This window comes from Diabrotica undecimpunctata, chromosome 3 (genome assembly GCF_040954645.1).
Source record: "Diabrotica undecimpunctata isolate CICGRU chromosome 3, icDiaUnde3, whole genome shotgun sequence".
In the NCBI taxonomy this organism is placed as follows: Eukaryota; Metazoa; Arthropoda; class Insecta; order Coleoptera; family Chrysomelidae; genus Diabrotica; species Diabrotica undecimpunctata.
Window position 1 is genome coordinate 143122291 of NC_092805.1, and position 27360 is coordinate 143149650.

General features: G+C 34.7%; 1 protein-coding gene across 1 annotated transcript in view; it reads right to left on the reverse strand.

Moving 5' to 3' along the window:
• LOC140436192 (uncharacterized) overlaps nucleotides 1-27360 on the reverse strand; it is an 821182-nt gene that overhangs the window by 669985 nt on the left and 123837 nt on the right.

A 27360-nucleotide genomic window follows, 5' to 3' on the forward strand; every position in this document is an offset into this window, starting at 1 on the left:
CGTTTAAATTTTTCAAAAATATTTGTTAGTTTTCTCATGATTTAAAAAAAAATGATTGCATTTAAAAAGCATTGGCCCGAAATTTTGCGCCTACGCTAAAATTGAGAGTAGATTTAGTAAACATCAACTGAATAAATGAAAAACTAAAGCTTATTTATTTAAAACAAAAGGTGTTTTAGGATACTCCAAATAAAATTACTATTTAAATGGGAATAAGCCACAATTAAAGGTTAAAGTACGTTTATTGACGTTTCAATTTCCACTTCCGAAATCGTTCTCAAAATACAAACATTAGTAAATTAAACCAATTTTGTTTTTTTGTTACTTAGTGAAAAATTCTTCTAATAATTTAATTTTATCTGACTCATCTATATTGACAATTCAGACATACATTATATATACATTTTAAAGTAGACGACTTGAAAATAATATTGCCAATATTGTTGAGTTGCATTCCTGGGACGAATTTACTTATAAGATAGTTCATTCGATTACATGAAATCAACTTTAACTTGAAAATATCCTTCAGAAAAGATCATAGCATGTAATTCGTCTTTAAAAAGACAAACTCATGCCATGATGACAGTAAAACGTAATTTTACTGTCATCATGGCATGGCATGACAGTAAAATGTAAATGTTTATTTAAAACTGTGTGTACTCGTTTGGCAACTTTCTTTTCCAAAACTGTTTGTTGATGATGTAACGTTAGGCGACAGCCTTTTTCGTCCATATTATATATGCATTGAAGCTTATCCAACAAACACTTATCAGTGAGTATTTTCAAAATGGTCATTTACGATAAATTTGTTTAATTTTTGCGCGCTTGTGAGATTTGTGTTCTGTGTTTTACGACTTCTAATTTCTTGGTTTTGTTTTGAAAATTCTTTGAGCCAATAACGACCTGTTATCCTTTTATTGAGTGAAAAAGGATTTTTGGTATTATTACACACAAAAATTGAACACGCGTATTCGAACTATTCTTCTACACAGATCTTCTTCTTGCTCGGTACTAAGAACATATCTATGCCCCATTGTACATTTGGCCGTGGCATTACTTATTAAGTAATCTCTAAGTGTTCTAGAAGGAACTACATAGTGATTGCATGCCTTGTTAACAGACCAGCCATCTTTGACGGCTATGATGGCATTTCGCATATCGTCTTTCTTACATTTTCCTCTTATTACTTGATTTTGGAATTTAGGCACATTTAAACTGCTGAAATAAAAGGCTAATTAAGATATATAGAACATGAAAAATAATTTAATAATAAAAAAATTAAAATCAAAATAAAATCATACAGGCCAATACAATTTAGAACACAAAGTACAAATCACTGAATTCAAATAAAATTACTTACCAATAACGCCGCTCCAATCTAATACACACCCAAGATGTAAAATTATAAACGGTACTCCTTCTATATCAAACACTGATGCTCAGCTGTCCTAAACACCGCTGGCGAATCTAAGGTCATCGCAAACATGATCACGAGATTTTTAATACCATGAGGAACATATCCATGTTGCAATTTATTATTTAGCAAACGTACTTTCTGAGAAATCACGAGTTTTTGCTAATTTGCACTAATTGCTTTTACAACCGTTAAAGTGACATCGTTAAGACAACCAATAAGGTCGGTATAATTGTTAAGGGGGTCCATATTAATTGGCTTTTGAATTAATTGGCAATTAAACTGTAAATGGGACATTCACATAGTAAATGTTCAAGAGTTTTCAACCTGTTTGTGTGGCAAATAGTACACATTTTATATGATTGAATATGATATAATATATCATTATAGGTAAATTTTAACACATAGCGATTAGATGTTGCGCCATGGTACACATGTATTTTATGGGAATTTGAAATTGTTGCTGAACTGTGGTATTTACAAATGTTTGTAAATAGTTGAGAATGTTGGAAATGGTAAAAATGCTTCCGTGTCTTCTAGATAATGCGTATCCATATATTTTTTTAACATGTTTTTCTTATTATTTAAGAGCCAATTAGGAAAGTTAGCCTCTCAAGAGAAGTCATAAGCTAGTATTTGAAAATATTGTTTAATTTATGCGACTCAGTTGTATCTGTTCTCATTTACTGAATTATTTAATGAAGTAATTTGAAACTGATGCAGAAAACAAATAAAAGACAGTTTTGAATCATGCATTTTCGATAGATTGATGAGCCAACTTATAGTAATTTTGCAACTGCTCTTACTGCTTCCAACCTAACAGCATAATCAGGTGTATTGATACTAAGATGTAAAAGTTTTAAAAAAAAGTTGTTTGTATTTTTTCTAATTGGTCAGGATACCTTATTCCCCAAAAGGACACACAGTTTATAACAATGCTTTGAACTAACGAATCGAAAAGTTGCACACAAGATGTCCAAGATTTCATTTTGGTTTTAGCCATTAAACCTAATACATTGCCATTTTAATGGGAATAAGTAACAATTCAAGGTTAAAATAAGTTTAGTGACGTTTCAATTTCAATATATTTTAAAAAGCTTCAGAACAATATTACATTGCCAATTGCATGGTTTGCTCTTTTCACTGTTGTATCGATCATTTCTTTAAAAGTGATATTGTGGTTAAAGTGAGTACTAGGTATACAAATTTGTTGACAACTTTAATTGTTTTGTTTTTATATGGAAATTTAACACCCCTACTGCCGATTTGACCGCTTCGGGCAAATGGAAGAATTTTGGTTTTTTCAACATTTACAGTTAGCTGGTTTTGGTTACTGTATTTTTCTAGATAACTTAAATATTTTTACCGAGTTTAACTTCCGAGTCAGAAATAATGACCAAATCATCAGTAAACAGTAGCAATATTTGATTTTTGGTATCAATGGAGATACCTTTTGACCCTTATCTGATAAAAATTGGTTCTATATCCGCAATAAATAAACTAAATAGTAGTGGATTCTAGGGTTCTCCATGTAGGACTCCTGTTGTGATATTAAATAGTCTTGTTCAGCCGTTTATAGTTTTGATCTACATTCTAGCATTATTATGTATGCTTTTTAAAATAGTTATTATTTTAGAACTCACTCCAAAACCAAACAGCTTTTGCCACAGCAAATGATGGATAATGGAGTCAAAAGCACATTTTTAATCAACAAATGCATCGTATACCGATTGTACTTTGCGTTTTTTCAGTTGCAGATGGAGTTGTACATCAGAAGTGAGGGTGAATTCATTATTAATGCAACCCCTTGATCCTCTGAACCGTGACTGACACTCAGGAAGAATATTATTTTCTTCAACCCAATCTCTGAGTCTATTTGACAAAATATTAGTAAATATTTTCTTAACACAGATAAATAGGGAATACCTCTGTAATTTGCTGGATCATCTTTGTTGCCCTTTTTAAATATCTTGATAATAATGACTTCAGTCAATCTATGCGATGTATAATGGTCGTTTTTAATATTCTATTAAACATGCCCGTTAAATAGCGTATCCAATTATTTGGAAGATTCTTAAAAAATTCATGACTATATATTTCGTGATTTTTTATAAAAGCGTCAAAAATGGGATGTCTTGCATCAAAAAAACGGGCAACATTTTAGGATGACAAAACAATTAAATTAATTCACTCATTAAGTAGCCATGTTTCAGTGTTTGGGAAAGTATGTACTATTTCTTTTCATATTTTTACATTTAATATTTTTCTTTTAGTGTACTATAATGTGATCTAATTCAATGCTGTATTCTAATGACTTTGTTAAAATATATTGCTTCCTGTTATTTCGTAAAATTGTTAAACTGGCTATCTCATTTATTATGTTTTAAGACGGAGAATTTGACTTCTTTTGTTATTTTTGTGTCGCCAATACACACAAGAGTACAGTATCGTATTACGGTGACAATTAACTTAAATTATCGCCACTCAAAATTGCAATACAATAGAGTGATTTATGGGTATAACCTCTTGCTACCGACCACCTCGAAGCGTGGACAGAGGGTGGTTTCTGACGATCTCGAGACGACACTTACACTTCATCCCAAGACAGCGAACGAAACGCACCGAGTTTTTTGGCTCTCGTGCCATCGAGCCTCGGCGTTCCCGGGCGTCCCGACGTGGTACCAACGAGATTCCACTGGCTAAGAATACGACTTTAATATTTCAAAGGGTAAGTCTATGTTCTTTGTACAGAAAACAATAATGAGTATGGCTAGTTAATTTCGTAATTTATTCACAGTTGTGTTTGCTATTTTTCGCTAATTTATTTACAAACAAAATATTGCATTTTTTCTTCATTATTATTTATCTAATATCATTTAACCAGCGACCTCTTAAGTTTTATAATAAACATTCAGTAAGACATGAAATTAAAAAATCATTATATTCTTTAACAAATTCCTTCAAATTGGCAAATCCTTGACAATTCCAAAATAGAATTTTGAGTGTAGTAGTAATTCTAGGTAAATTATTTATGAATCTAATTGTTAAATTTTTTCTTATCAGCCAGCTACATAAGGATATTTTCTATAGGAAGAGATTCTATTTTCTGGATTTTATAGTATTTACTATTGTAATGGGAATAAGCCACACGTATTAATGAAATTTAAACTATCAATTTTTTATTATTTACGATAACTCACACAACTGAAAAATAAATATGTCATGTGTACCAGGAAGGTATGAACATAAAAGACAAAATGAAATATGACACTATGGCTTTTATTACAATAGAGCTTCCACCAATATTTCAACAGTTCCTTTTTTGATGGATGCGGTCATTAGAAGAAGCATGCTGTTCTAATGAACTTCAGACCTATATACCGTGTAACAATGGTGATGAAGAAAATGAATAAAAATTACAGGGTTTTTAATTAAAAATAGTGGGCAAATGAGTATATATTTATTTCTTCTTTAAGCTGATGACACCTTGCGATCTCTGAGAGCCGTCGGTAATACGTTGCCTGTTTGAAATCTATTACACTGAGATCTTTTATTCTAGCAATCTTGTTGGTTAGAATGAAGTCAATTTCATACTTAGTGCTTATAATTTGATGCTACCTAAGTCCATTTTCTGTTCATATAGAACGTATTTGCGATTGGCATGTTTTTGTAGTGTGCAAACTGAACCAGTCGTTCTTCCCTTTCATTTCTCTCACCGACTTGATAGTGTTGTGGATTTATTAAAAGGTTCAATATTTATAACACTTACGGATTTAATTTATTTCTTTATTTATATTAACTTATCTGACAAATTTATATATATCCGTACGTTACAAATTCGCGAGCGCGAGTTCAGAATTAACTGCCTTCCATATAAAAATGTTGTATTTATATACGAAATCCTGATATACTAGAACAGCATCGAAAGATCGAGAAGCTTGGCCGGCTCATTCACCATAATTTTGGTTCTAGACTTCCACCGAAATTTCTACAATAAAACAGAATAATTAGTCATAAAAGTTAGGCCAGTATAAATATTTATCGTAACATTGCCCCCCTCTTAAAAGATGGTTCCTCCTGGAACCTTGTCGGGACTGGAACCGGAACTGTATGCTGGTATCGGCAACTGGACCCTCTTTTACAACTTCCAGTTGTATAAAAATGACAAGGGACGGTTTTCTCTCCGCACCAGTAACTATGCGGATTGCAACAGACTAACACCTGGACTTCGGTGTCTTTAAAGATCTCCTCCACCATATTTCGGATAACCCTCCAATCTAATTGGCGGCACTCCAACTTTGGCATGGCTAACTTTTGCACGTCGGACTCTAGTACGTGCCCTCTCAATTGAAGTAAGGCTTCCCATACATCTCGGTAGGTAGGTTGGTCACGGGCAGTGTCTTTTGTTACCAGGTAGAAAAGGTAACGTGATGCATCTTGGAGTTTCAAGGTTTTACCGGACGCTGGCACTTGGCATTGAAGTTCTGCAACTCGACCAAACTTCCTTCGAAAGACGGATGCCAACCCTGGTGCGTCTTTGATACTGGCCGGGATGGTAAGGGCCAGCGAGTAGTCATCGGGGAGCGCGAGTAGATCTTGCTTTTCTTCAGTGGTAACACCATGTCTCGCTTTACCGGTACCTCCATAGGCACCCATGAATTCCTCAAACGTGAGGTCAGACACATCTTGGACTTGGTTTACTTCCACTTCTTCATCTACGTCGTGGTCACCTTCGAAAGATGCCAACCGGTTATGGTGTACTATCATCGGCTTTCCCCTCGGAATCTTGCTTATTCGGTAGATGACATCGTTGATCTTCTCCATGATGAGGTATGGACCTTCCCAAAACTGCTGCAATTTGGGAGAACAACCTTTTCGCTTCTTGGGATTATACAGCCATACTTTGTCGTTCTTCTTAAAGCAACCCTTTTCGGCTTGTGTATCGTACCGTTTCTTCATTCGGTCGCTAGCGATCTGAAGGTGGGAACGGACCAACTCATGTACATCGTCCATTCTTCTTCGTAATTCGATCACATAATCTTCACCTGCTACATCTTCTCCAGGTCGACACCCAAACTCTAGATCACAAGGTAGTCGCATTTCGCGTCCGAATAGGACTTTCGCTGGTGTCTGGCCTGTTGATTCGTTAACAGCAGATCTGTAGGCCATTGTGAAGAACGGAAGGTATTGGTCCCAGTCTCGCTGATGATCGGACACCATCTTTGTCAAATATTTGCCAACTGTCCTATTCATCCGTTCTACCATACCATCAGATTGCGGATGATACGCTGTAGTTCTTGTTTTCTTCATGCCTAGTCTATCACATATTCCTTGGAATAGATCACTTTCGAAGTTCCTGCCTTGGTCACTATGGATCTCCAAAGGCACTCCAAATCGGCTGATATATTCTTGGATCAACTTATCTGCAACGGTGGCGGCCTTCTGGTCTGGAAGTGCGTAAATCTCGACCCACTTAGTGAAGTAATCCATTACTACCAACATGTACTTGCCCCCATTTTCACTTTCTGGAAATGGCCCTGCAATGTCCAAAGCTATTCTTTCAAACGGGCTTCCAACATTATATTGTCTCATAGGAGCTCTCCTTTTCCGGTGAGGCCCGTTACTCGTAGCACAAATAGTACATTTCTTACACCAGTCTTTTACGTCGTCGGAACTGTTCATCCAATAAAACCGTTCCCGAATTCGCTGAAGGGTTTTCCTTACACCAAAATGCCCTCCCGATGGACTGTCGTGTAACTGACGAAGTACTTCGGCTATTCTGCTCTTTGGGATCACCAACTGTCTTCTCTTCTCTGAACCGTCATCATTTTCCAGGACTCGTTTAAGCAAGCCATCTTCGATGATAAATGAGTCCCACTGGGCCCAATACGTCTTAACTACTGAGCATAGGTTTGATATTTCCTGCCAAGGTGGTCGACGGTTTTCCTCTTTCCATTTTCGGATTTTCTGTATAACTGGATCTCTCTCTTGTTCTTCCCTTATCTTAGTAGGCGTCCAGTCGTCGTTGACAATCGTCGTTCTTAGCACTGCTGCTTCCTTGGATTCCGTTTTGTTGCAGTGAGGACACTCTGCTGGGCATGGCCTTCTGGAAAGAGAATCAGCGTTTCTGTGGCTAACTCCGGCTCGGTGCTCAATCTTAAAATCGTATTCTTGGAGTCGTTCGATCCACCTGGCTATCTGACCCTCTGGATTCTTAAACTGCATCAACCACTTAAGGGCGGCATGGTCGGTTCGGATTAAAAACTTCCTTCCATAGAGGTATTGATAGAAGTGCTCTACTGATTTCACTACTGCCAGAAGTTCTCTTCTCGTGACGCAATAATTCCGCTCAGGTTTTGAAAGGACTTTACTAAAATATCCGAGGACTCGTTCCTGTCCTCCTTGAATCTGAGACAGCACTCCTCCAATTCCCACGTTACTTGCATCCGTATCTAAGATGAACTCTCCTTCTGGCAGTGGATACCCCAAAATTGGTGCTGTTATTAAATGCTTTTTCAACGTTTCAAAGGCATTTTGGCAGTCTATATCCCAGCGGTATTCTCTTGCTTCCTCTGTAAGTCGCGTTAATGGCTTAGCGATATCTGCAAACTTCTTAATAAACCTCCGGTAGTAAGTACATAGTCCAAGAAAACTTCTCACTTGATGTTTGTCAGTTGGTTTTGGCCATTCCTTAATGGAATCGATTTTTCCCTTATCCACGGCCACTCCTTCTTTACTGACTATATGACCCAGATAATTGACTTTACCTTGAAATAGCTGGCACTTCTTGGGGTTTAGCATCAATTGAGCAGCTTTAAGTCGATTAAAAACGTTTTCTAAATTCCTCAAATGATCTTCGAATGTCTCCCCCAAGACGATTATGTCATCTAAATAAACCAGGCATGTTTTCCAAGATAACCCTCTCAACACATTTTCCATAAGCCTCTCAAATGTCGCAGGAGCATTACAAAGTCCAAATGGCATAACGTTGAATTGCCACAATCCAGATCCTGTGGTGAAGGCTGTCTTTTCTTTATCTACTGGGTCCATTTCTACCTGCCAGTATCCAGACTTCAAATCCAAAGTAGAAAACAATTTACTTCCAGCCAATGTGTCCAATGTGTCATCGATCCGAGGCAGAGGGTAACTATCTTTCTTGGTAACGTTGTTCAGCAAACGGTAATCCACACAGAACCTCGTCGTTCCGTCTTTCTTCTTAACCAGGACCACCGGAGAGACCCATGGGCTCGTAGAAGGTTCTATCACCCCGTCTTTCTTCATTTCCTGAACAATCGTTTCAGCTTCCTCTCTCTTCGCCTGTGGTAATCGTCGAGCTGTTTGACGAATTGGCTTAGCATTACCAGTATCAATTTTATGCTTAACAACGGTAGTTCTTCCCGTCTTTCCTCCTTTCGGTACGAAAATATCACGATACTGCCGAAGAAATTCCCTTAATTTCCTTTTCTCCATCTGATTTAGAGACTGTCCTGCAACTGCAACCATTTGATCGAATTTGTCGTTGGAATTATCAGATGTTGTCGCCTGACGGATTATGGATGTCACAGGTACACAAGTTCCTACCTTTGTCTCTTTCTTGATGGTCACTGGGTAGTCGTTGACATTGATAAGTCTCACAGGAATTTCTTTGGCCGAAGTCACCAATTCCTTTCCAATTATGATTCCACGGCCAACCTCATCGTCGTGGTTCCAAGGCTCCATCATAACAGGTGTCCCTTCGTCTACAATTCCCTGTAGTCGCGCTACTATGATCGTTTCGCTTCTCGCAGGCACGACTGTATCTTCTGTAATGGCTGCTTGCACAGTGTTGTCATTATGTGGATGGAGAAATACCTCTTCGTTGCCAACTTTGATTACCTTATTCTTAAAATCCAATTGGAATCCATGCATATTCATTACGTCCATTCCTAATATAACATCCTCTTCGATGTCAGCAACTATAACAGTATGGACGAACTTTTCTGCTCCAATTCCCAATTGTACCTGGATTTCTCCATGAATGTTAGCATTTTCACCTGTAGCGGTCCGAAGTCGCAACCTCGTTGGTAACAGTTTCTTTCGGCTGTTTATAACTGTCGGGCGTATAATGGTTCTGGTCGCTCCGGTATCCACCAACAACGTATGCTTTTTACCATTTATGTCTCCATCTACATATACACTATCTTCACGACATTTCAAAGAAGCTATTAGTATGAGAGGGTCTTTGGAAAAGTTCTGGGTCGAAGCTGCCCCCCTAAGGCTGACCCGTTCTAGTTTTCCTGATGGTGAGTTTCTTGATTTGCGTCGTACCTAGGGTGCTTACAGGAGCTTCGCACGTGTCCTATTTCGCCACAATTCCAGCATCTGATGGTCTTCGTTTTCTTATATGTCATGCTTTTCATCATATTAACGAGCTGGTCAAGTTTATCTTCATCTCCTTCCTCTTTTACAGTCCTAACTTTACTGTACCCACCAGAGGCCTGCGTAGCTGACTCGTATTCGAGGGCGGCGGATAAGACATCAACCAGCGTCTTGTGACGAGCTAATCGTAGTGTTCTCTGCATTTCATGATCACGAAGACCATCAATAAACGTTTGAACGGCCAATTTTTCCATCATGTCTTCGGGAGCTGTTGGATAAGCATATCGTACTAATCTGGCAATATCTACCTCATATTCTTGAAGAGCCTCATCTTTCTTCTGTCTACGATTTTTAAGCTGCGACTGATATACATGCTCCAAATGTTCGTGGCCATACCGCATATTTAACCTCTTCTTCAGTTGTTCGAAATCATCGGTCTCCTCTACTGCTATGGTCTGAAGCACATCTAAGGCATCTCCTCGAAGAGCGATAGTCAGGTTTACCGCCTTTTCTTTTTCAGACCATCCATTTGCTCTTGCGGCTGATTCGAACTGTTTCATGTAGTTGTTCCATGATGATTTTCCGTCGAAAGTTGGGACTTTAACATGAATAGAACCTCCACTTCCTTCAAATTTCGGCCGTGTCTCCAACTTACATTTCGTCTCGTCTTCTTTTATCTCCACTGTAATTGGATTGTTTCCTCTCTCTGCTGTCCTGGTTTCCTCCATCTTCTTTTCCATCTCTTTCCATATCTTTTCTTCGAAGGCCAACATATCGGCAGCAACTTGGTTTTTTAACGAAGATATTCTATCGTCCAGGGCAGACATCTCAGAAGTGACTTTAGAGATTTCCGAAGAGATGTTAGCAGAGACTTTGCTTTCCAGAGAAGAAATCTCGTTAGAAACTTTGCTTTCTAAAGAAGCGATGTCGCCGGATACTTTGTTCTCCAATTTCGAAATCGACGAGATGACAGCATCATGTTTGTCTTCAAATATATAAGTCTCTGGATCTAGTCCTTCTTCTAGCAAAGCGTTCTTTAGTCGTTGGACTAACTCAGCCTTTTTTCCGGTGGAAGATAATTCTCTGTCTTCAAGATGTCTTCTTAAATTAGTCACTGTCAGCTCATAAATCGTAGCCATTTTCACAATTTATTTTATATTCACTTGTATTATTATTATAAGTCTAATTTATGTTCGATCTCACTCTGACACCATTTGTTGTGGATTTATTAAAAGGTTCAATATTTATAACACTTACGGATTTAATTTATTTCTTTATTTATATTAACTTATCTGACAAATTTATATATATCCGTACGTTACAAATTCGCGAGCGCGAGTTCAGAATTAACTGCCTTCCATATAAAAATGTTGTATTTATATACGAAATCCTGATATACTAGAACAGCATCGAAAGATCGAGAAGCTTGGCCGGCTCATTCACCATAATTTTGGTTCTAGACTTCCACCGAAATTTCTACAATAAAACAGAATAATTAGTCATAAAAGTTAGGCCAGTATAAATATTTATCGTAACAATAGTTTCCCATGACTTGTTTCTTACCGTTTAACTTTAATTATTATTTAGTGCTTTAGTTATTTAGAGAAAGAACTAGTTGAAATAGAACACATACAAGAGGATACATGGATGGCCTTCCTGACAGAAATGTTTAAAAAACAAAACGAATAACCTTTACCAGAAACGCCAAATATAATAACTGAGGAAAAGACCGAAATCTCCCAAAACGATGTGAAAGAAGGAATAAAGAAATTAAAAAACAAAAAGTCACCAGGAGAAGATCAAATACCAAATGAACTCTTAAAATATGATGATGAACTCTTAAAATATGGTGATGTTCTTCAAAAAAGGAGATAAGAAAGACCCCAATAATTATCGAGCAATAAATCTATTATATACAACACTCAAATTGACAACAAGAACAATAGCGACAAAAATAAACGAACGAATATCTCTGCAAGAGGAACAGCAAGGATTTCGGACAGAAAGATCATGCACGGATGCAGTTTTTGTAATAAGACAAATAAAAGAAAAGTCGCTGGAATACAACAAACCAGCATATATGTGTCTGATAGATTTGAAGAAAGCGTTTGATATAGTGAGAATTCGGGACGCGATACATTTATTATATGAAAAGGGAATATCACTGCATTTAGTAAAAACCATTGAGAATATATATAAAGATAACATAGCTATGGTAAGATGTAAAGGAAAACTATCGCAACCTATAAAATATGAAACTGGCATTAGGCAATGAAATTCACTGAGCCCATTAATATTTAATCTGATAATGGATGAAATCATAAAGAAAGTTAAAAAAAGAAGAGGATATAGAATGGGAGAAAAGGAAATAAGGATAATATGCTACGCTGACGACGCCATAATAACAGCCGAAAATGAAGATGACCTACAAAGATTAATTAAAGAATTTGAAGATACGGCGCTCATATACAACATGGAGATCTCAACAGAGAAAACTAAAACGATAGTGATATCAACGGAACCGAGACGATGTAGACTAGTCGTAAATAGCAAAATAATAGAACAAGTGATGGAAACTGAAGACTTGGGAATAAAACTGTCAAGCTGCGAAAAAGTGGAAGAAGAAGTACAAAAACCAGTAAACATGGCAAACAGAGCAGCAGGATGTCTCAACAACACAATCTGGAGAAACAAATACCTCACAACGGAAACGAAAACCAGGATATATAAATCAACAATAAGACCGATAATGACGTACACATCGGAAACAAGAGCAGATACGGCGAAAACACAAAGACTACTGGAAGCAACAGAAATTAAAGTCTTACGAAAAATAACAAACCAAACTCTAAGAGACAGAGTAAGAAGTGAGGAAATACGAGCGAGATGTGGTATAGCGGAAATAAACGCGTGGACTAAAAGAAGAAAAGTGGAATGGAATCAACACATCAAAAGAATGACAGAAAATAGAAAAGTACAAATAGCAAGAGACAAATCGCCAAATGGAAGATCATTGGGTCGACCGAGGAAATGATGGTCAGGCAACGTCAATTGAGGCTTAAAAACCGAAGTAAAACAGGCATTAAGCCTATTTATAAAGTAAGAAGAAGAAGAAGAAGCTTTAGTTATGTAACTGGAGAGTTCCTCAATTTCTTAGATAGTTTGAATAATCGTTACGGGGTGTCTTTGTATATTGTATCTCCTTAATAGTTGTAAGGTTAAGCCAGTAACTCTATCCGAGATACTAGTTATTTCTACTACTCTTCGTTTTTATTTCTTGTTGATTAGAAATCCAATACCCACCTGTTCGCCCATTGATCTTTCTCGTTAGTAGAATGTATTTTCTAACAATAATTCCAATAGTTTTTTATCTTTCCGCCTTACTTCGCTAATTCCTATGATGTCCCATTTTAAATTTTCAGCTTCTTTTTCCAACTTTAGAAGTCTGGATTGATTTGATAGTAAGCGGCTGATATAGGTATGTCGCTATATAAAGCGTTATTGTTTTATTTGGGTAACGGTTTAGACTCCGTAGATTCTTAGCACCCATTGCCCTCCTAGCTTGATCCCGAAAGCTACCCAGTTTAGGGCCATTTGAGCCTACGCACAAAGAGGGCCATGAATTCAGTGTGTCTTTCATATTAGAGATTGTGAGGTGTACCTTACTACGTTGCCTCAATGCTACTTGGTAAGGGTTTTCTGATGTGTTTCTATTATAAGACCCATAACTCGCATTTTACCCTCCTCCTTCTTTTATATAAAGTCCTCCCATAGTACGCCATACATTTCCCTAAGATAACGAAACTTTTGTTTCGTGCGCGTAGGAGGTAGGGCTCGTTGGCATAGTTGACTGACTTTTTTATATCAGCTGTGATGTATTTATCACTATCAGTTAGATACTCACCAGAGATTTTAATGCATCTTATCAGCAAAAGAACAACCCTGTACCAACATCGTTTTAAATCCTATGTTTTATTATATATATATATATATATATATATATATATATATATATATATATATATATATATATATTATTGTGATATTTAAAGTCTTGGTGCGCCAAGCAATAATTAGCTAATTAAATTTTTTTGATTAATTAAAATTATTTAAATGATATGATTATGACTCTATCACAATTTTTAATTCTTTTATCTCAGGGTTAAATTCGTGCTTCAATATCTATGCTATTACATGTGAAAGGTAAGGTCCAGAGAATACCGGAATAATAAAAAACACATATGATCTAACACTATATATTGAAATAAAAATAATGAAATAATTCACACTCAAAAGTTTTCAATAAACAAATCTCATATAAGGATTCTCAAAATTTTGTTCTCTTTTTTTTTTATTTATTTTTATGGCTTCGGCAGTTTGCCATACAGCCAGTTACATGATCTTTTAATCTCATTAGGTACAGTAAAAAGTTTTTGAGTTATTTGCAATCGAATAGACTAAAATAGATAAATTTACAACATTTAACAAAAAGAAGAGAAAAAATATAAATAATACATACACATATATATCCATAAACATATACAATTAACATGGGTCACTCGTTTCACGTCCAGGGGACCATCAGGACATTATAATATATAACATACACAGTAAATAGGATTAAACATATAAAGGAGAGAAAACAAAGGTAAAAAGTAAAAAAAAAAATTTTTAACTAAAGAAAACTATTACATTTGGTCAAAAAATCGATTATGCAATCGTAAATTAATCTATTTTGAGTCGCTAGGGCAGATAAAACGTTAAACGGAGATTTACCGGTAATACGAACTATATTATTATATAATAAGGTGGACTCCAAATTATATTTGGCACAACCAAAAATTACATGATCTAGGTCACCTTCTACTCCACATTCCAAACAGTTTTTACTCTCGATCACATGAATCCTTGCAAGATGAGCAGGAAAACAAGCATGTCCAAATTTAAGCCTAGATATGGTTGTTATATAACGCCTAGGGACATTATAAGTTCTGTGCCAATGTGCAACAGGGACAGTTGTGTGTAAAGAAGTGTATCTATTTGGGTTGGTAAAACAAAACTCAGACCATAGGTCACTCCATTTATATTTTAAAACTGCCTTGCGTGAAGCAACCAAATCAGAAATACTGGGTAGAAATTCTGTGGTATCCACTGAATAAATACTTAATTTGGCTAGTTGGTCCACATGTTCATTATGTTTAATTCCACTGTGTGCTTTGGCCCATATAAATATCACATTTTTTTTTATTTTCCTTAAAGTGTTTAACTAATTTTTTAATTAATATTATGTAGGGATTGGAGTATGAGGTTGGAAAAAAAGGTTGGTTAATGGCTGTGAGAACTGACATGGAATCTGAAACAATAATAACGGAGGAATCTCTGTTAGAAACAAAAAGTAGGGCTTGATATATGGCAATTGCTTCCGCACTAAATATGGAAATATTTGCTTTTAATTTGAACATTTTTTCTACCTTCTCCATGGGGATGTAAAAGGCACATCCTGTACCGTCTTCTGATTTGGAGGCATCCGTGTAGATAGTACTGTAGTAATCCCAATTGGATAAGATGCTTGTTATAATGTTGTTATTTGCTCTTCCAGTGTTAACATAATTTGGTTTAATAAATTTAACGCTATAAAAAAGAGCTTCAAAATCATTTATATCTGTGTGTGATTTTAAATTAATAGCTTCATCGGCACAAACTGTGTTTTCTCTAAGAGCTTCACATAGGGTTGGAGAATTTTTCTTAATCCAATATTTATTCGTTAAATCATAATTGTTTAAATTTGTTAATTCGGTATAAAGGAAAGTGTTCTGGTGTTTAATTTTCAGTAAAAATTTTTCGGCCAAGAAATGTCTTCTAAGAGAAATTGGAGGCTCACGTGCTTCAACATAAAGGGGCTCAATAGGAGTTGTCTTCATGGCACCAATACAGATACGCAAACACTGGTTTATAAATATGTTTAATTTGTTTAGTAAGTTCTTGCTGGCAGATCCATATAACCAACATCCATAATCTATGATAGAGCGAATGTAAGTTCTATAAAAAAGTAAGGAAGTCTGAACATCTGTTCCCCACCAAGTTTTAGTTGTCATTTTCAGAAAGTTTAGGCCTTTTTCACATCTATTTAACATATATTCTATGTGAAATTTCCATGTGAGCTTGTGATCCAGTATAATGCCCAAATATTTAATTACCTTTTTAAAAGGAATTTCTCGCTGTTTTACTATAAATGTTTCGATATTGGGAATATTATGTCTACTGAAAATGGTCACTGCTGATTTTGTGGCCGACAGCTGAAGGTGATTTTCTTCCAACCATATTTCTACAACGTTGTAGGTATCCATTAAAAATCCAAAAGCTTCATCTCTCTTCTTTGTTTCACAGTAAATGCAGAAGTCATCTGCATATTGGATGATCTTAAAAGGATATTTTTCCAACTTTAATTTATGTAGGTCAGCTGTGTATAAATTGAAAAGAAAAGGACTTAAGACAGCTCCTTGTGGAATTCCTGTGAAAACATATCTTGGGCCTAATAAATGGTTGTTAAAATCCCTGACATAAACATGTCTTTCTGAATATAATCCGATAATAGCATACACTATTGCCTTAGGAATGTTAAAATCAATAATCATTTTTTTACTCAAAATATTTAAGTTTAAGGTGTCATATGCTTTCTCAATATCAATAAAAATTGTTGGAAGAAAGTTATTTCTAGAGAAATTATTTTGAATATTTGTTACTAAGGTTGTAAGTGCATCTAGCGTACCCACTCCTCTTTTGTATGCAAATTGACAGGGCGTAAGCAGGTCTTTTTTATGTAGCCACCATTCCAGCCTATGTTTTATCATACGTTCGAAAGTTTTTTGCACACATGATAGCAGAGAAATTGGTCTATAAGAATGGGCCAAGTTAGGGTCTTTACCTTGTTTAGGAATCGGTGTGATTATAATTTTCCTAAAATCTTCAATGCACTCACCTGCAAGCATCTCATCAAAAATTTGTAGAAGAAAACTTTTTGCTATAATTGGTAGGTTCTCTAACATCGGATACTTTATTTGATCAAAACCCGGGGCAGTACTTTTTTTATTTCTTAAAGCATAATTTAGTTCATTAATGTGAAAATTATTTGCCAAAAAATGTTTTTTATCTAAGATCGTATGTTCGATATTTACAGTGAAAGGAACAGTCTGGGGAGCTACATGATTAAAAAACTCATCTATTAAATCATCATTATGTGGCTTACCAATGTTTATTGTTTTACGATTCATTTTTTTTGCTTGTTTCCATATCATGCTAGTTGGAGTATTTTTGTTGAGATTGGAACACCATTCAATCCAACTTTTTTTAGCTTTTTCTTTTAATGTTCGTTTAGTAAGTGCCATGCATTTTTGGTATGCAAGAAAATTATCTTTTGTGGGGTTTGCTTTGTATACTTGCAGTACATGTTTCCTTTCAGAAATTATGTTGTCACATTCTGCATCCCACCAAGGTGAAGGTGTTCGATTTTTGCACTTAAACGGTCTGTATTCTTTTAAAGTTCTTTGTGCCGCATTATTTATACAATTGATTAAGAATGCATATTTTTCTTTGGTGGTTGGATATTCTGCATCAGTAAAGTTATAAAAGTAGTCTTCCACAAACTCTTTATATTGTTCCCAATTAGCTCCTTTTAGGTTCCATCTATATCGCGGAATTGTGATGTCCTGCGGAATTTGCTGCCTTGCAAGAGTTATTTTTATCATAAAATGATTCGATCCAAGTGTGTCAGAGTAAACTGCCCAATCTATATCACTAGCTACGTCCGAGGAGCAAAAGGTAACATCTATCATAGAATCATTGCATCCTGGCCGGGTAATACACGTGGGTTCGCCAGTATTCATAACTACAAAATCACAATTATTGCTTGCTTCAATGAGTTGTTTACCAATAGAATCGTTTTTATGGGATCCCCAAGTAGCATGATGCGCGTTAAAATCCCCACCAATAATACATGGAGTTGAAAACTGCGAAAAAATATTTACCCAATCAGTTGTGTTGGTTTTAATATCCGGTGACCTATAAACGGAAATTATACTTAAAGTTTTATTGTTGAATTTGATATTAATACCACAAACAAGAAGATCGACATTAAAATTGGAAACTATGCTTAATTCTTGGTGTGAAATCGACTTTTTGACCAAAATGCAAATTCCTGAAAAACCATCTTGTCTATCTTTACGAATTACATTATAACCTACGAAACTATATACTTTTTTGGGTTTAAACCATGTTTCACTTATTATTGCTACATCAATATTATTATTTACAAGATAATGCATTAGACTATTTTTATTCGAAACAGCAGAACGTGCATTCCACTGACAAATATTTAATGTCTTTGGTAATGGAGTGAAGGTTACTTTTTACATGTGTCCTCCAACACTTTATTTATTCCTGTTTGAATTAAATCATTATTCAAATTTTTGATATCTTCAATGGTATGAATACCTTTTAAAAATTCAACTATAAAATCTGCAATTGACTTTACAATGTTTTTGTTATTTAAATTTTGATAATTTGGTGGATTATTATTTCGAGGCAGTGGTTGATTAGGGCCAAACTGAAACGGAAACATCGGTTGTGGAGGAGGAGTGTCATTAGAAATTCGACGTTTTTTATTGCTATGGCCGGTAGGACTTCGTGTAGGATGGGTGGGCAAAACGTAATTGCTATTATTCTTAAAATTTGAGTGTAAAAGGGAGTTAGAATTTCCAGACTTAGATTCAATCGCTGGTAAAGGCGGAAAATTGGAGTTGGATAAAATAGAAAAACTATTGTTTACAGATATACCAGAATAAGACATTTCACAATATTCTTTTGCCTCAATAAAGGAAATATTTTGTTCAACCATAACATTCTTAATTTTACGTTGTTTTTCATAATGAGGACATTTTCTTGAAATAGAAACGTGGTCATTTGTTTTACAATATAAACAGCGAATTTCTGAATCGTGACAAACATGATTTTCAGCTTTTACATTACTACACTTAATACATAACTCTTCAATATTTTTACATTGCCTAGAAATGTGACCATAGCGTAGACATGTGAAGCACTGTGTAACTCTGCTAAAAAACCGCTCCACTGAAAAATATACACTATTTATTGAAATATAATTAGGTAAAGTGTTCCCTTCAAAAGTTACAATAATGGTTTTTTTGGGGACATACTGTATATCACCATCCTTTTCTATTCTACGATGTGTACGTTTAACATCAACTACTGTTGAAGGAGATTTTATGTTATCTAAAATATATTTCGTATCGAATTGAGTATCAATATCTTTTATCAAACCCTTAATTTCTAATAAATGATTTGGTATAAACGCTACAAGATCATTTTCTGATAAAAGAGGATTGTTTACTAAAGCATTGGCATCAGAACATGTTTTTAGACTAACTTTTATTCTATTTTTTCCAACAGATCTAATTTGGTTAATATTGTTAACATTTAGTTTTTTGTGTAAGATATCTCCCACAAATAAGGGATGAAGACGGCCGGCATTTTCAATATTTTTTCGTTCGATAAAAACACAAATATTACTCAAATTATACTTATCTCCATTTCTTAGATTAAAAACTTTAGGTGTTTTATTTTGTTTATAAATATCCTTTTCTTTATCACTAATGACCTGGCGACTGGTTTCAGCTGTTGTCTCAGAACTTAAAGTGGTATCCATGTCTTGTACAGGGACCGATAAATAATTTCCTTACTCCGCATCACTTTTAGAGTTAATTGCACTCATTGTCTGGTTAATAGTTACACCTAACGGCGTCTTTCTTTTTAAAGCTTCCCCCATTTAGGGGGGAGCTATTTACACTCCGTACACGTTAACCACCGTACCACTCCGTTGGCTACCTTAATGGGAATCTTGAATACTTATTAATTGTAATATAACTATTAAATACTGTTTAATATACACACAATTATTAAAAACTAATAGGAGAACTTTTAATTATCAAGTTTAACTTTGACAGTTATTTGACGTATGTGAATAGTATATATGAAATTTTGTTCTCCGTACGTGAACAATCAAAATTAATGGTACAAACAATATTAATTGAAAACTCAAAATCCCAAACTATTCTAACTCTCCTAATCAAAATATTTATATCCTTTCTAAATTACGTGTAAAAATTGTGTTATCAATAAAAGAAAAAAACTGCAGAAAACAAAAATATCTCTCTCTGATGATGAGTGGTCCAAATCCTTGTTCCTTGTAGACTGTATTATCTCCTCTCAACCGCTCCCTATGTAATCAGCAATCTTACAACAGATTGTTGCAAGTATATCGTCCTTAATGATCTCCTTCAAAAGCAACAATCATTCAAATTATGATAGCCTTTCTCCTCTCGATAAACTGAATCTCTCGTTGGCCCGAGTGAAAAATGACTCTTGAAATATCTTCTCTTTACGATAAACTGAATCTCTCGTTGGCCTGAACAGTGACTCTTGGAATATAAGTAGGAAAATATGACTTACAATATTTTGCTGCTTCAGCTGCTGTCAGATACACTAACTCCACAAAAACTCACTAACATTCAACACTACTGCTTGCTACTTCTTGGGAACCACCAAAGAACAATCACCGTTCCTCTTACAGACTTGGAAAATCAACTGACTATATCTTTTCTCTCTCCTCAATCTCGCTAAACTTTTTCCTACATACTTATCCCACCTTTTTCAATCTCCGCCAATCAAAACTCGTCACAATTCCCCCATTTTTTCATTTCGATAACAAACAAATTTTTACCTATACTTATAAATTTCCTAAAACTTATTTACAAATAATATTTTTCTATAATTCTTACAAACTAACAAAAACCTCTTTCTATAATCCCTTCTATTGTCTTTAATCACTGCATTAATGTATTTTGAAAAAACCCCGTTCAATTGTCTGTGGCTTTCACTTAAACTTATGCGGGTCACTCAAGTATAACAAAGAAATAATTTATGCAAAGCTTACATTTTGTTTAGTACAGGAAATCCAAGAATTTAATAACTTTCCTTCTTCGAAATGTTTGTTGTTTATTATCCTACTTATCTGAAATATTTTAATGTTTTTGAACTTTGAAATATTTTAATCAACCCAATATTTTTCTCGATTTTACATATCATAACAATATATATATATATATATATATATATATATATATATATATATATATATATATATATATATATGTATTAAATATTAAAATATGCTTTATTAAAAATGTATTATTTATAAAGTATCTTTAAAATAATTGCTTTCAGGTAATAAATAATGACAAGCAAAAATTTTATGTGAACCCGAGAATTGTGACCCAATTCAGTCCTTGAATTTAAAACGGTATAAAAAGAGCAATCTGTCATTTTAAATGGCAATCCTAATTTCAAATTATTCGTAAACAGTATGATGGAATTGCGCACCATTTATCAAAATTGTCCTAATTCGTTTTCTGTAGACAGGCTACACAGAATTGAATATAGCCATCTATATCGTATTTTATTTTTTAATGAAAGATCCGGCAGGCATCGAATCATTCCAATGTAGTTAAAGCATTTATTACATCTATTATGGAATGTACCTAATATGGTAAAAAATTAATAGAAATGTTCAGCAAAATTTACCAAGCATATAAATGCTGTTAATGTTTTCCCCAAAAAATATAAAATGCACAAAATAAAGCAAATTATTCTTAGCTGGACAAATAATACGGTTCTTTTTCGTCTTCTCCTCTCCAGGAAAAAGGCATTTTTTTTCTCTTACGACATTTGACTGTATTTTAATCGTGATATTTGTATTGTATTTCTTTCTTTTTCTTTTTAATGTGCCTATCCGTGACGAATATTGGTGATTATATGGCAACCTTCATATTATCTACAGCAGCGCAGAAAATCTGCTTCTTTAATTAGGATGTTCTTCTTCATTCTAGACCTGGCTTAAAAAATATGTTAGCTTGCAGAATGTCTTGTATTCCGATATAGACTCACCTCAAATGCTTCTAATTCTCTTTACATATCTGTATTTTTATGTTTCTGTTTAATGTCCAAGATTCAACACCATAAAAAGGACAGGGAAGACATAATATCTCAGCTTTTTCTTGCTAATTATCATGAGCTTTGTTTTCTATTTTCCATTTATATTTAGATCTTGGTTGATACTTGCATCTCTTAGTATTGGTTAGTATTGGTGTCATCCTTGCATGCTGTACTCGATCAAATGCTTTCTCATAATCAACTAAACATCCGTATACATAGCGAACAATACCCTTTGTATCTCTTGGCTCCTGTTTTCTTTTTGAAAGTGCAATAAACTCAGACTTCAGCTATTCTGTTGGTATTTCTCCAAAGTTGTATATGTTGTTGAGTATATATGTGAGTATTGCAATTGATTCTGTATTATTATTGATTATTGATTTTGTATTAGTTTAAGTAGTTCTGCTGATATTATTAAGGCATGTTGCTTTAGCATTCTTCTGTGTTACTGCAGAAACAAACTTCCTGCTGCAATATTATTGGTCTATTATTTACCTTTTAGCTTAAAGGTGATATCTCTTTGGTCTTCAAACAGCTTCCAGCTTCTCTAAGTATTCTTTCTAATCTCTTATTTTACACATTTTGTCAAGCTGATGTTTCTTTTAGAATCAGTTAGATTTTCATTCTGTCTCCGTCTTAGACCACCTGTGAATTCTTAAATTTCCTATCTAACTTTTTAATATTATAGTTTAACTGTGGAGTCTGAAATGTTTTGCCCCTTTCCATTCCTTCTTTTTCTTTCGCTTCTATGATTTTCCTTCTTATTGTTAAATTTATCACTTTATTTCTATCTGGGTCATATTTGACTTTTTTTTTATTGTTAATCATCTTCAAAATCTCATCTGACATGCGTAATTTTTTATATATATATATTTAGAGATTCTACAGTATTCACTGCCTTCCCTCGCTCAACCGTTTCCATCTCTCTCTGTTCTTCCATTCTCCATCGTTTAGGCCTCTCTTACTCATGGCGTCGTCTACTTCGTTCCTTCAGGATTTTTGGGGTCGTCCTTTTTTTCCTCCTTCCTATGGGGCTCCATTCGGTTATTTTCTTTATCCATCTGCTGTCGCTAGTTCTTCTTACATGTCCATACCACTTTAGTCTTTTTTGTTCTATATATGTTAGTATGTCTGTTTCTATTGATGTTCTTTGCTTTATTCCGTCATTACTTCTCCTATCCATTCTTGTTACTCTGCAGCATCTTCGCAGGCATTCCATCTGTGTTGCTACTATCTTACAGCGGTTTTTCTTGTTGATGATCCAATTTTCAGCCCCATATGTCATAATACTTCGCACTAATGTTTTATAAATCTGCGTTTTTGTCTTCGTATTTAAGTGTCTATCCCACCATACTGAGTTAAGTTGTCGGATTGCTGTTCTTGTTTGTCCTAATCTTTGTGTAATTTCTTCCTCTGTTGTTGCCCTTTTCGTGATTATAAACCCCAGGTATTTGAATTTGTTCTTTCCTTTGATTGTTACGTTGTCATCAATCTGTAGATCTTTTATGTCTTCTTCACTTGTAGATAGGTACTCTGTTTTCACGAGGTTCATATCTAGGCCAGCCTTGGTATATTCTTCTTGTAGTTTCTTCATCATGTAGCTGAGGTCGTCTTGGTCTTGTGCAATCACTACTTGATCGTCTGCAAAGCTTAACGTATATAGGTATTTGTTCCGTACCGGTACTCCCATGCCTTCGCATTTTCTTTCCCATGTAGTCAAGGCTTTTTCTAAGTATATTTTGAATAGGGTTGGAGATGTGAAACAACCCTGCAGGAGCCCTTTTGTTGTGGTGAAGTCTCCTATGATTCTTGTTCCCATTTTAATGCACACTTTATTTTCTTTATACAGAGCTTTTGTAGCTTGTAGAATTCCGTCTGTATTTCTAATTTGTACATTGCCTCCTATAGTTCTGACCTTGGTACAGAGTCATACGCCTTTCTCAGGTCCACAAATGCCAAGTGTATATCTCTATTTTTTGCTTTTTTCTTTTCCAACGGTTATTTCAGTGTGTATATGTGGTCTATGCATGATCTTCCCGCCGTGAAGCCTGCCTGATCCTCACCGATTTTGCCTTTTATCGCTTGCTCTATCTTTTCTCGCAGTATCTTCCCATATAATCTTCCTATTGATGATATTACGCTTATTCCTTTGTAGTTTTCGCATCGTTTTCTATCTCCTTTCTTAAATATAGATGTCATATATGCCTCCGTCAGTTCCTTTGGGAGCTGTTCTCCATTTATGGCTTTCTAAAATATCCATTATATCATCCGGTGTAATTTTTTTGATCAGTATTTTATAAGCTCAGGTGAGATGCCTCCAGGTCCAGGTGCTTTCTTATTTTTGATTGCTTTTATGGCCGTTCTCATTTCCCTATCTGTTATTTCTATTTCTTGTCGTGGGAATCTGCTTCGTCTTCACCTGTTTTCTTTTCCAATAAATTGTGGTCTTTGTTCTGTTAATAGTTCCTTGTAGTAGTCCTTCCATTATTTGTCCTGTATATTTCCCAATTTAATTTTTTCTTTTGAGTTTTGTTTCAATCCTCTCAGTACTTTCCATGACTCCGAAGTTCTTGTAGCTCCTATATATGTTTCAATATTTAAGCAGATTCTTTCCCATTCTTCATTCTTATGATGTGTTATTTGTTTTTTCACTTCTCTATCTTTTTCTCTATATTCTTTATTTTTTCTTGATTAAATTATCTACCTTTAATGCCTATTCCATTACATTTGAAACTATTTCTGTAATCTATTTAATCTTTTTTTTTCTTCTTTGTATGATTCGTTTACAATTGTAATCAGTTACTTGCTTAACGTGGCTTAACCCCCATTTTTGTATTAAGTTCTTTCAGCATACGTGTTTAATTTATTAAACACAACACTAAAATTAACAACCAAAGTGATAACAAATAAACTGAATGAAATTATAACACTAACAGAAGAACAACAAGCAGAAAGAGCATGCACCGACGCTATGTTTATAATGAGGTAAGTGCAATAGACATCATTAAAATACAACAAACCGGCATATATATGTTTCGTGGACCTTAAGAAGACCGGGTCAAATTGAAGAACGTTATCCACTGATTCTACGCAAGAGAGATACCTATAGGAATAGCCAAATATCGATCGAAAATATCTTCCAAAACAACACAATAAAAGTAAAAGTAGAAGAAGAACTAACTGACCCTATTGAAGCTGGCATTGAAATAAGACAAGAATATTTCCTGAGTCTTCTATTGTTTAACCTGAGACTGGATGAAATAATAAAAAAAGTAAGAACTAAAAAAGGATACCAAATGGGAGAAAAACAACTTTTAAATAATCGGCTATGCAGACGACGCAATACTACTCAAAATGTATGGTTATAACAGCAAATTTACTAAGATGTAAATTGGAGCTGGAAGGTCAGATAATACAAGTGATGGAGTTTAAATATCTAGGCATATCAAATTATCTAGGTACGGAAAGCTCGGAAATAGAAGTGGAAGATTAAGAGCAAACAGAGCCGCAGGTTGCCTGAATGAAGCAATAGGGATAATTAAAAATATTGGGAAAGAAATAAAAGGCAGAATTTACAAAACAGTCATCAGATTAATAATGACATGCGCAGCAGAAATATGAGCTGACACAAAAAGGATGTTAGAAACAGCAGAGGTGAAAACACTTAAAAAAATTTATGGGACTATGGGACAGAGCTAGAAGTACAGATATACGACGTAGATGCAATTTAGAGAACATCAAGAACTGAATAAGAAATAGAAGAGTAGAATGGAACAATTATATAAGCCGAATGACAACAAATAGAGTAGTAAAGACGGCAAGAGACGGTTTCAAAATAGGAAGACGATCAGTAGGAAGACCACGAAAACAATGAAACGACAACTTACTGGAGGCACATTGTCAGACAGAGATAAAACAGACAGAGTCATGTCTACATAAAAAGAATAAGAAGAATAGTTTTAAAAATATTATTTAAAATTTAATATACAGAAAACATAGTATGAAGCTACGCCGTACTCTACAGTAGCGTCTACCGTACCACTTTTTTTTAAATGGACAGCAAATAAAAAACGGTGAATAATATAAGTAGCTGAGTTTAAAAATTACTCAAAAGAAAACATTTTAAATGTTTTATTTTGAGATATTGCTATTAAAGAACGAAAAACTCAATGCAAAAGAGCAATATTTTTAATAAATGATCTTTCTTGGTATCAAAGTGTGTGTCTGTGTGTTCTAAATAACTTTAATTACCGTTTTTTACGAAACAGTTTTTAGATAAAAAGGGATGGAAAAATATGCTAACAGACAAAACAAATAAAATAATTCATGAAAACTCTATAAAATAAAACGTTGATACTAAATATAGGTAGTTTTAAGTTTTCAAGTATCCTATAAAATTTTAAAATAATAGTTACTATATCTCTTAAAACTGTCGACCCTTTCCAGTACTATTTACTATTAGATTCTTAAATTGTCAATTTCCACAACAACGCGTTTCAAACAAAACTTTAGAGCACATACAACTCCGACATTAGACCAAAGTTTCTCGTGTGAACAGGAAAATGGCGGTGTATCTCTAACATTTTACTCGATCGTGACGGCTGGATAAAATAGTTGCTTTGTGACGAAATTACTACCAAACTATCTGGAACGTTTCAGAGAGTGCAATTAAAGTTTACTGTTAATTAAAGTGTTTCTGTTACAATGGATCATATAAGCTTTAAGCACATTGAAATGATTGTTGGTCAAGTATTGTTACACATATATAAATATATATATATATATATATATATATATATATATATATATATATATTAGTTCTTGAACCTGAATAGTAGATTTTCTCGGGCTTAGGTTCATAAAAAAGATTGTCATGATACTAAGACATTTTTATTTACTTTTTTTCTACGTTTCGGCAAGAAATCCATGACTTTTTCAAGAAGGTATGTTTAATAACATACCGTAAAATTAAAAATGACCCTACGAATATATTCCAAAAAAGAAACAACGAATTAGTCGATAGATGGGAAAAATGTGCTATATCTTACCAAACGCTGCTAATCCCCTTAAGATACATAATGCTATAACTCCAAAAATATACGGTCTGCCCAAAACACATAAAGAGGGTATGCCGCTGCGCCCTATTGTCTCATGCATTCAGTCTCCTATATCTCCTCCCATACAACTCCTCGAGCGGACATGCAACCCCATATCATAACGGAGGTTGGATGTTTAGTTGTGGGAAGAACACATTTTGGAGAAAATTCTTCACCAGGAAATCTTCTGACGTAGGCATTTCCAGCATGATTATTAATATTGAAAGTGGATTCAACAGAGCACTCTGCCACTGCTCTGCTGTCCAGATTCGATGTTCCTTGGCCCATTTCAAACGGTGCAATCTTTACTTTTCTGAAAGCAGTGGTTTCTTCCGTGCCTTACATCCTCTAAGTCCAAACCTAAGCAGTCTTTTTCTCACCTACTCCTGTAGGTGGAATTAAGGTTCCTTTCTGCCAGACTTGTTCTTC